This window comes from Littorina saxatilis, linkage group LG3 (assembly GCF_037325665.1).
Source record: "Littorina saxatilis isolate snail1 linkage group LG3, US_GU_Lsax_2.0, whole genome shotgun sequence".
NCBI lineage: Eukaryota > Metazoa > Mollusca > Gastropoda > Littorinimorpha > Littorinidae > Littorina > Littorina saxatilis.
The window spans coordinates 16,263,162-16,274,710 of NC_090247.1; the positions used below are offsets into that span (position 1 = coordinate 16,263,162).

At 39.0% G+C, this 11,549-nt stretch overlaps 2 long non-coding RNA genes across 2 annotated transcripts; both read left to right on the forward strand.

The window, feature by feature from the left end:
• Positions 1–3,651: 3,651 nt before the first annotated feature.
• LOC138961736 (uncharacterized) lies at positions 3,652–5,851 on the forward strand. Its single transcript, XR_011454293.1, has 3 exons — positions 3,652–3,932; positions 4,749–4,857; positions 5,796–5,851. It is a non-coding gene; the product is annotated as an uncharacterized lncRNA (long non-coding RNA).
• Positions 5,852–9,911, forward strand: LOC138961737 (uncharacterized). The gene is made up of 2 exons (XR_011454294.1): positions 5,852–5,904; positions 8,162–9,911. It is a non-coding gene; the product is annotated as an uncharacterized lncRNA (long non-coding RNA).
• Positions 9,912–11,549: the final 1,638 nt, after the last annotated feature.

The window sequence follows — 11,549 nt, forward strand, 5'->3', positions numbered from 1 at the left end:
CAAGACAAGACGATATATAGCAGTCTGTCAAACAGTAAATCGGATAATTATGTATAAGTGTATAAGTGCCCAGCTGAAAAAGTACCACACGATGTACTATAGTATACTATAGTAAACTATAGTAAATGTACCCTGTACTATAGTAAACTATAGTAAATGTACCATGTACTCTAGTACATATTATAGTACATGGTACTTTGTACTATAGTACTGTGTAGTAAATGTACCCTGTACTATAGTACTTTGTGGTACAGTAGAGTACTTTGTACTTTGTACTATGGTACTTTTTAGTGAATGTACCATGTACTACAGTAGTACTATAGTACATAGTACTTTGTACTATGGTACTTTTTATTGAATGTACCCTGTACTACAGTAGTACTATAGTACCTAGTACTTTGTACTATGGTACTTTTTTGTGAATGTACCCTGTACTACAGTAGTACTATAGTACGAAGTACTTTGTACTATGGTACACTGTGGTACTTTGTACTATGGTACTTTGTACTATAGTACAACAGTACATAGTACTGCGGTACAGTATAGTAGTAATAGTATACATGCATTTTGTGTTTTTATTTTTATTGTTTTATTAATATAACTTATCAGCTAAGCATAACAATTTTGTTGTTGAAATTAAGTTGATTAAAAAACATTGTTTTTAAAATTGTGTTTGATATCACCAGTTGTGCATGTAAACGTGTTGTGTGTGTTTTTACAAGGTAGTCGTACATATAAGATTTATTATGTTTTGTGCGTGCGTGTGTGTGAATTAAGCCGTTTGTTGGAGATGACATGAGATATTTTCAAACTTGTTAACTGTGCATTTGCAAAATACACGTAGGAATACTTTGTGCTCACACACACACACACCACACACACACACACACACACACACACACACACACACACACACACACACACACACACACAGTCACACTGACACACGCTCGCACGTGCACACACACAAACACGTGGGTACGCACATATTCACTTAGGAGAAAGGACTTTTGTAACGTCAGATGTACATAAACTGTATAGTTAGTTTTTTGTAAACAGTTAGCATCAAATGTGAAATTAATATTTCATTAACGTTACCTTGGAACGCTTCTCACAAAAAAGTTTTCAAAAGAGAATTTAACAATTGCTTTAAAAGTTAAAGGATAAGGATACGATAAGGATAAGATTTTATATAGTCCTGTGAGGTTGCCCTCATGGAAATTCGGGCTGCTTTCTCCATGGGGAAAGCGAGCTGCCATACAGTATACGGCGATACCCACACATTTTGTTTCCTGCATGCGTGTATTCATGTTTCCGAGCCCTGACACTTTCGCTGTGAACTTGGGTTCTTTATCGTGTGCATGCGGCCACCGAGGAGAGTCTGCACGATGTTGACTCTGGGAAATAAATCCCTCGCCGAACGTGGGGATCGAACCCACGCCGATTGCGACAACTGGTTTTGAAGACAGCGCCGCTACCGACTGAGCTATTTCCCGCCCGCCCGAAACGCTTAGTAAAATGGTCTGCAGTGAAATTTTGAAACAATACCTTTTTTATGTTAAATTTAACGTTTGCCAAAATAATTCTTCATGTAGGATCAAGTGCAAAGTTCTTGGTTTGACCTGAAGTTGACTGAAGTTTGCTGTGTGTACAATATTGTTTCATTTTAAATAATTTGAGAGAGAGAGAGAGAGAAAGAGAGAGAGAGAGAGAGAGAGAGAGAGAGAGACAGAGAGAGACAGAGAGAGACAGAGAGAGCGTTGTGGCATACAAGCATTACAAACAAGTGTTTTTTCATCCATGCAGAGAGGCACCCCTATTCTAATCACATCATATACACGGACATTCACACACACACACACACACACACACACACACACACTCACACACACACACACACACACACACACACAAACACAATATGAGATTTTAAAAAAAAGGTTATAGAATATGTACACATCGAATGCTTAACAGAGAGAGAGAGAGAGAGAGAGAGAGAGAGAGAGAGAGAGAGAGAGAGAGAGAGAGAGAGAGAGAGAGAGAGAGAGAGAGAGAGAGAGAGAGAGAGAGAGAGAGATCATAATTAACTTTATTACGTCAGGATAAAGGTTTTAGGCTTAGCCTCATCTTCCAACCTGTCCTTGCAGGCCCCCTGACCCCCACAAGGGGCTCTGCCCCTTGACCCCGCCAGCCGGGAGAACATCCCCCTGGACCACCACTGGCAACCCCCCCCCCCCTCTCTCCTCTTTGCCTAGTCCGCCCTGCCTTGGAACATATACAGAGAATAATTGTAAACGTAAGCAAAAGACTGCACACCCACACACACACACACACGCACGCACGCACATGCACACGCCGCACTCACGCCCACACACAAGCCGCTGACATTCGCTTACCGAAACACACACACACACACACACACACACCGTCACACACACACACATATATATACCCCCACATCCCCCCCACACACACATCCCCCATACACACACATACTGCGTAAACTCACATACCATCACACACACACACACACACACACACACACACACACACACACACACACACACACACACACACACACTTGTGTGCGTTGCATATCTATGCACATGCTAAAATGAACAGAGCAGTACCTAAAAGGAACTGTAACTCATAAAATTGAATAGCTAGTAAAAACATTTAAGTTTTGGTTGAGTATATATATACATAAAATATTGGACTAGCAAAGTCATCAAACACAAGACCAAACAAAAACAAAAACAAACTGAGCCGGCTACTTTCGATACGAAGAAAGGGTTAGCATGCGAGAGTTATGTCCCTTTAAAATCGAAGAGGAGACCACTCCGAAGTAAATCAAGGGACAGCACTAGTAACTGATTTTCAACGAACGAACTTCAACTCACAAGAAAGAGTTTGCACCAGGGAGATTGGAAAAAAGCGGGCTACAACATCACGAAAGGAACCCACCAAGAGAGTGTAACCATAATTCAGAGAGCAGAAGATGGATCTGGACTGAGAAGTAAGCCTTCAAGAGTTTTCCACGTAATCGTATCCAGATTCGCTCAGGAGTTATCGAGTGATTTGCAACTGTAAGTTACAGTTGCAAATCACTCGATAACTCCTGAGCGAATCTGGATATCTCAAAAATAGTCGGATACGGGTAGTGACAGTGATACGGTACTAGCATAGCTGAATTTGGTATTTATGATCCACTTTTGTGTAATGTTTGCAACACACACACATACATTCAAATATAAACTGCGTCTGAATCAGTGATGGACATTTCTTGTTTGATTCACTGTCTTGGAGTTTGATCAAATTTTCAAACAAATTTTGCTTTTCTTGGGTGTGTGTTTGTTTTTGTTTAGCCCTTAATTGTGATGCACAGACAGACACACACACTTAAAGACACACTCACTTTTAGGACCTTGCTTTTTTCATATTTTCTGTGAATAACCTTTGTGAATCATCAATCAACGGCCTTTTTAAGACACCCAGGGGTCCTTTTTAAGGCCTATTTTTCTCAGATATTTTGAGGTCTAACAAGGGGAGTTCCACTGTATGAGCAAGCCTTAGTTCTATGTTTAAGTATAACAATGGGTGAAGTGCATCTGACTTTATATTTGTCATATCATTTTAAAAGCCCCGAAAAAGTTTTGTTGATCATCATTCTAAAAATACAGTCATGAAATTTCTGGCTGGATACTCAGTCCTCTCTTGTGTTACAGATGCTGTGAAGCGACAGGAGGTGCTCCTTCAGCAGATAAGGACAACAACAAAGAGTTTTGTATCACTTTATGGAACTTGTTATATCTTTCAGGGTCCTAAATGGAGGGTTTCACTGGAGCAGTGACTGTTGGACAACAAGTGCAGGGTGTGTTTGGACCTCCTGGATCAACATGTGTGCAGAACTGCTTAGGGCTTGAACTTCATGGGTGTGTGTAGGAAATTTCATATTAGATTTTGATATTAACATATTCCTGTGGTGCTATATAATTTAAATTATATGAGTAAATGAATATGTCTGTATGAATGTACGTATTTGCTGTGTCATTGTGGCATAGATATATAGACCTATAGCAATAACAAGACATACATGCTGTGAATATATGCTTTTATGCTCTCCTTGTACAAATCTGAATTAACTGAAATTTTTCTTAATGGCCAAGCACAGCCAGCTCTTTTCGACCTTTACATAGGGCCACAGTCAGAGATTGTAGAGTACACAGAGACCATTCATACTTCTTTGCGCTAAGGTAGGACTGCAGGTTATGTTTTTATCACGGCTTTGTCAACATACTGTCATTTCTGTCCGGCTGACAGTGCTGCAAACATTCATTGGATTGAAAATGTGTTTGTTATTGTTTGTGAACATCCTTTTTTAAAAGACCTGGAAAAAAGCCCCAGAACAGATTATATAATACATAATAATATGTAATTGAATTTAAATTTTCTTTTCAAATCAGTGTCTTTTTACAAACTAGCCTTTGTTATTTTTGTGAGTTTAAGTCAGATATCAACACATACTGAATGCATAGTTCAGTCTTAGAGTGGGAGAATGTTTGAGGCTTAAATTGCTTTTGACAACAACAAAAGTTCCCGGTTGAATCGAGAAGCTCCCCCAAAATAATTTTATTACACATGCCTAAAGCCAGCATAGTGCAAGCAGATTTATTTGTGTATGTGCTTGTATGTACAAAGACAGATAATTTGCACAAGTGTTGGCTCTTCATTTTTAATTATTTTTTCAGGATCCTTGGGGGGTTCCACTGTATCTGTGACTTTTGGACAACATATCAAGTTCTGGTGGTTTTTTGACCTAATGGATCAACATATGTGCAGACCTGCTGAGTGCTTGAGGTAAATTGGTGCATTTAGATATATATATTGTTTTGCCTACCTGAGAGATACCACCCATGTGTCATGATGTGATAAATGAACCATCTCTTCACAGGCGTGTCTATCATGTAAATGAGGTTGGTTCAAACAACATGTCTGTCAGGGATGTCATTTTCCATTGCTTATGCAAAATCTCCGAGACAAACTTCATTCTCAAAACACTCGCGAGAAAATGGCAAGCCCAAACGTGTTACGAGAATGACTTTGCATCTGTGACTTTGTAATCATGAGCAGTGGAATATATAAGGTCCCTGCCAGACCAGCTTGCCATGACCTCAATGATATGCCCATATGTGCGTGTATGGTTTAGTTACTACATGGGTTATCTCTCCGGTACGTAGGAATTGAAAACAGAATACTTCATGGCTTGCTGTGTGGCACCAGATTTACACTTACTGCTTTTCAAATATTGAAATATTCACGACGGGCGCATTGTACACGCAAGCACAAGACCAAGTGCGCACGGAAAAGATCCTGTAAACCATGTGGGAGTTCGGTGGGTTATAGAAACACGAAAATACCCAGCATGCCTCCCCCGAAATTGGCGTATGCTGCCTGAATGGCGGCCATACACGTAAAAATCCACATGAGTGAACGTGGGAGTCTTAAGCCCATGAACGAAGAAACAGAAGAAGAAAAAATATTCACTTTTACTTGTGTAAACCCAGTAACACACAGTAGACTATGTAGTGTTCTCTATTTGTATCATTGAAACGCTTCTGTCCCGTCAATCACACTTTAAATTGCCTTATATTTTGGATGACATATGCCACCCCTTTGGTATTCCACTGATAATAGTTTAATGTTTTAGCTAAATAGTTTCAGCTAATCGCTATGGAGTATGCAAACACTGGAATTATATGCGATGAAACACTCAAGCTGCTTTCTCTTGCTTACAGCTGAGAGCAGCACTGTAGCTCAGTGACTGTCGGGTGGAGGATCCAATTCTGCCTGTCGACATAATGGATCAACATGAGTGCAGACCTGCTGAGCGCCTTATCTTCTTGGGTGTGTATAGATGTATATACATTAAAGGCACAGTAAGCCTCCCGTAAACCATCACAGAGCTCCCCGAGCGTCTACATACAGTACAAGCATACTTCCATTTGAACGCTCACCGAATGGGAACATCCTGGCTGCTTTCTGTCGAGCGTGAAAAATTTTCAAAGAATTTATTTTCGTGGACTTGGTCCTCTACAACAATGGCGCCTCGTTTTGGTGCTGGACGGCTGTTATGAATATTCAATACCGGAAATCACGCCCGGACAGTAAGCCTCCCGTAAACCATCACAGATACTGTCAGGCTTTTACACACAGTACAAACACCCTTCCATTTGAACGCTCACCAAACGGGAATATCCTAGGTGCCCTACGTAAAGAGCGAGCAATTTTTGACTCACATGCGAAGCAAAAGTGAGTCTATGTACTCACCCGAGTTGTCCGTCCGTCCGTCCGGCCGGCCGGAAAACTTTAACATTGGATATTTCTTGGACACTATTCAGTCTATCAGTACCAAATTTGGCAAGATGGTGTATGATGACAAGGCCCCAAAAAACATACATAGCATCTTGACCTTGCTTCAAGGTCAAGGTCGCAGGGGCCATAAATGTTGTCTAAAAAACAGCTATTTTTCACATTTTCTCTGAAGTTTTTGAGATTGAATACCTCACCTATATATGATATATAGGGCAAAGTAAGCCCCATCTTTTGATACCAGTTTGGTTTACCTTGCTTCAAGGTCAAGGTCACAGGAGCTCTTCAAAGTTGGATTGTATACATATTTTGAAGTGACCTTGACCCTGAACTATGGAAGATAACTGTTTCAAACTTAAAAATTATGTGGGGCACATGTTATGCTTTCATCATGAGACACATTTGGTCCTATATGATCAAGGTCAAGGTCACTTTGACCCTTATGAAATGTGACCAAAATATGGTAGTGAACCACTAAAAGTGACCATATCTCATGGTAGAAAGGGCCAATAAGCACCATTGTACTTCCTATGTCTTGAATTAACAGCTTTGTGTTGCATGACCTTGGATGACCTTGACCTTGGGTCAAGGTCACATGTATTTTGGTAGGAAAAATGTGTAAAGCAGTTCTTAGTGTAAAGGTCAAGGTCAAGCATGTGAGTCGTATGGGCTTTGCCCTTCTTGTTAAAGAATTAATTTTGCCGATTGAACTCAGGTCAAAAATGAGTTACTTCCCTTCGGGTCTCATTCTATCGATGTAAACTGGCGATAGCCGTGGATCGATGATTATCAGAATGTTTTTGGACCGTGATGCGTTTTTGCGCTAGACCTAACTTTTAAAATCTAAATAATAAATTGACAGCTTGTCACACAAACATTCTTTAATCATAAAAGAATTCTTTTTTCATCAAGACAAGATCAGTACAATTCGAAGTTGTGAAAGTTTGAAAAAAGAAAAGCCCGGAAGCAGGGTCACGCAAGGGTCGTAGCAGACGGCGGTTTATGCATATATCACCGTTCCTCTCAACAGTCAAAAACCATTGCTAGAGTTTTGGTGAACCACAGCCGTTTGTTTCGTGCATAAAAACGTGCTATTGTAGATAAGCTCACATGGAGTCGCATTCAAATGACTAACTGACGACTACATTGTGAAAAAAGGGAAACTGGATCACACTGGTTCACGATGGCTCAGGGGTAAGATAAACCACGCAAAAATAAATTATTTGAAAATTGTTCGCTCTTTATGGAGGGCACCTAGGATGTTCTCAATCGGTGAGTGTTTAAATGAAAGGGTGTTTGTACTGTAGTCTGTGTGTAAAAGCCTGACCGTATCTGTGATGGTTTATGGGAGGCTTACTGTGCCTTCAATTGTATTCATAAATTCACACACACACACACACACACACACACACACACACACACACACACACACACACACATACACACACACACACACACACACACACACACACACACACACACACACACACACACACACACACACACACATACTGACAAAGACATTCATGCCTGCACACACGCAAGGACAAACATACACGCACCAGCACGTTTCAAACCCCCACCACCACCACCCTCTCAGTCGGTGCAGCTGTTTCGGAGCCTTTAGTCATCATAATACACACACAGACGGACACAACTTTTAAAAGTTAGATATATATGCACTAAAAGCCACGGCACTTTAAGTTAGGTTTCATTATCATTCTCTTAAAGTTTGGCCCTCTTTGCTTCAGTCTGCATGCTTTCTCATAGTCATACTGCTGTGTCATTGCAGGTTTCATTCCATGCTCTGGTGTGGGTGTCATAAGCAAGAGAGCCTCCTGTTCACTTCCAGCAGATGACTGCATGGTGAAGGACCTTGATACCACTTACAGACGTCAAAGCAGCTAGCTAGATGCCATTGGAGAACAACCAAAACTATTCAGCGGGTGCCATCGGCGAACATAAATACAAGTTACAGAACAGGAAAGCAGATATCACTGGCAAAGGGAACCGGACAGCAGCTACAATAAACTTAATCAGATGCCTGTAGCAAATAATCTGGACACCAATCACAAATCAAACAGATGTGGAGGACAGAGAACATTTCATGTGATTATTGCCACATATATAACCCTGTTTTGAAAAAAAAGGGACATAACGCCACACTATATACTTTCTGGTTGCATGCTGAAAACTCTCCATTGGACATTTAGTGAGTTTTGACTCACCAGGTCAGGAGAATGTCACTGATGGGGAGCATAATTAGGCTGACTTACAATGGGTAGACAGAATTGAACATTGTTGTTTTCTTGCATGGTTTTCGGGATAGACTTTACAAAGTTAACATACTGCTATGGTTTGATCAATTTCAAACATGACCACATTTGGCATTTTTTCAAAACCACATTTTTGACAAATATCAAGGATGTGTTGCGAAAGCATGTGTTCTTATTTTTCTGAAATGTTTTGAAAGCTAGATTTTTGATACTTTACAGGCTATTGAAGTTGGATGACCTGTAGATGTGACCCATGTAAAATTGACCCTCATAAACTTTTAAGTTCACAGAAAATAATAATAATAACAGAGAAATGGTATTATTTTGAATGTGTTTGAAGCAAGATCATTGTAACTCAATAACCCCCCGCGGGTTAGGGGGAAGAATCTACCCGATGCTCCCCAGCATGCCGTAAGAGGCGACTAACGGATTCTGTTTCTCCTTTTACCCTTGTTAAGTGTTTCTTGTATAGAATATAGTCAATTTTTGTAAAGATTTTAGTCAAGCAGTATGTAATAAATGTTAAGTCCTTTGTACTGGAAACTTGCATTCTCCCAGTAAGGTCATATATGGTACTACGTTGCAAGCCCCTGAAGCAAATTTTTGATTAGTGCTTTTGTGAACAAGAAACAATTGACAAATGGCTCTATTCCATCTCCCCCCTTTCCCCATCGCGATATAACCTTGAATGGTTGAAAACGACGTTAAACACCAAATAAAGAAAGAAAGTAACTCAATAACTTTATCTGTGTAAGGTCACACACATACAGGGTTAGATGACATCAAGTCAGCTTGATAGTTTGCATTATTCAAGTTCAGATTGGGGTAGAGTTCCGGTCAATAATAGGGACAATCATTGTCTCCTTTGATTGTTCACAGAGTTTTCATGTACTGATGTATGCATGGTCACTTTCAAAGCTAATCATAGAAATTTAACTTGGCTGTAGGGGAGATAATTTTGATAAAATATGTGTTGTGCTAAAGATGAATTCCCACAAAGAAGAGTGCTATAATAAATCTGTTTTGTGCATTTTATTGTTACTTGTTCTGGTTAACAGGGTTATAAAAAATTGCATTAAAACTGTTTCTGCATTGGGACATTTACCAAAAATCAACAGCTTGGTTACTCACTGTGCAAGATGGACACCTTATTTAAAATTATTATTTAATTGTGTCTTTTACATGTAAGTGGATATTTTAAAATGTTCTTACATAAGTTTGACTATTAATGCTCTGCCAAAAAATGAAAATAAAATTTAAAACATGTGATGAACCTTTACTTTCCTACCAAATGTGACAGATTGACTGCAGCGAGTGGCCTGATCGTGCACACACACATTCAATTCACACAAAACAATTGATTCAGCAAAAATTGGGGCCACATTTACATTTAGTGCAATTTTTAAGGCTATGGTAATTTTTCAAGAAAGTACTGCAGTATACTATAGTAAACTGTAGTAAAAGTACTATAGTACAAAATCTACAGCAACAAAAGTACCACACTGTACTATAGTAAACTATAGTAAAAGTACTATAGTACAAATGTACCACGCCAAAAGTACCACGCTGTACTATAGTAAACTATAGTACAAGTACTATAGTACAAATGTACTACTACGGAAATACCACGCTGTACTACACTTTACTCTAGTAAACTAGAGTACGTGTACTCTAGTAAACTATAGTTTACTATAGTATACTATAGTATACTATAGTACATTTTGGCAAAAAAGTGCTCAAAATACTATAGTACATTTAACTGTACTATAGTTTACTATAGTATACTATAGTACATTTACCACAATGTACTATAGTACACACTAATGTATTGTACTATAGTACTTTTGTACTATAGTTTACTATAGTACTAGTACTATAGTAAACTATGGTACACCATAGTACAATTCAATGTACCATAGTACTTGTACTATAGTAAACTATAGTATACCATAGTACAATTCAATGTACCATAGTACTTGTACTATAGTAAACTATAGTATACCATAGTACTTTTACTATAGTATACTATAGTACATAGTGTGGTACTTTTTTACTTGGGTGTGCATGCCTTCGTGTGTACATGTGTGTGCGCGCGCGTGTATCAGTGAGTGTGTTAGTGTGTAAATGTGTTCGTGTGTGTGTGTGTGGGTGTGAGTGTGTGTGTGTTAGTGTGTGTGTGTGTGTGTGTGTGTGCATGTGTGTGTGTGTGTGTGTGTGTGGGTGGGGTGTGTGTGTGTGTGTCTGTGTGTGTGTCTGTGTATCTTTAAGTGCGTCTGTGTCTGTCTGTTTGTCTGTCTTTATCTGTCTGGGTTTGTGTGTTGTTTTTATATTTAGTCAAGTTTTGACTAAATATTTTAACATCGAGGGGGAATCGAAACGAGGGTCGTGGTGTATGTGCGTGTGTGTGTCTGTCTGTCTGTCTGTGTGTGTGTGTGTGTGTGTAGAGCGATTCAGACTAAACTACTCGACCGATCTTTATGAAATTTTACATGAAAGTTCCTGGGTATGATATCCCCAGACTTTTTTTCGTTTTTTGATAAATGTCTTTGATGACGTCATATCCGTCTTTTCGTGAAAGTTGAGGCGGCACTGTCACGCTCTCATTTTTCAACCAAATTGGTTGAAATTTTGGTCAAGTAATCTTCGACGAAGCCCGGACTTTGGTATAGCATTTCAGCTTTGTGGCTTAAAAATTATTTAATGACTTTGGTCATTAAAAATCTGAAAATTGTAAATAAATTATTTTTTTTATAAAACGATCCAAATTTACGTTCATCTTATTTTCCATCATTTTCTGATTCCAAAAACATATAAATATGTTATATTTGGATTAAAAACAAGCTCTGAAAATTAAAAATATAAAAATTATGATCAAAATTAAATTTTCGAAATCAATTTAAAAAC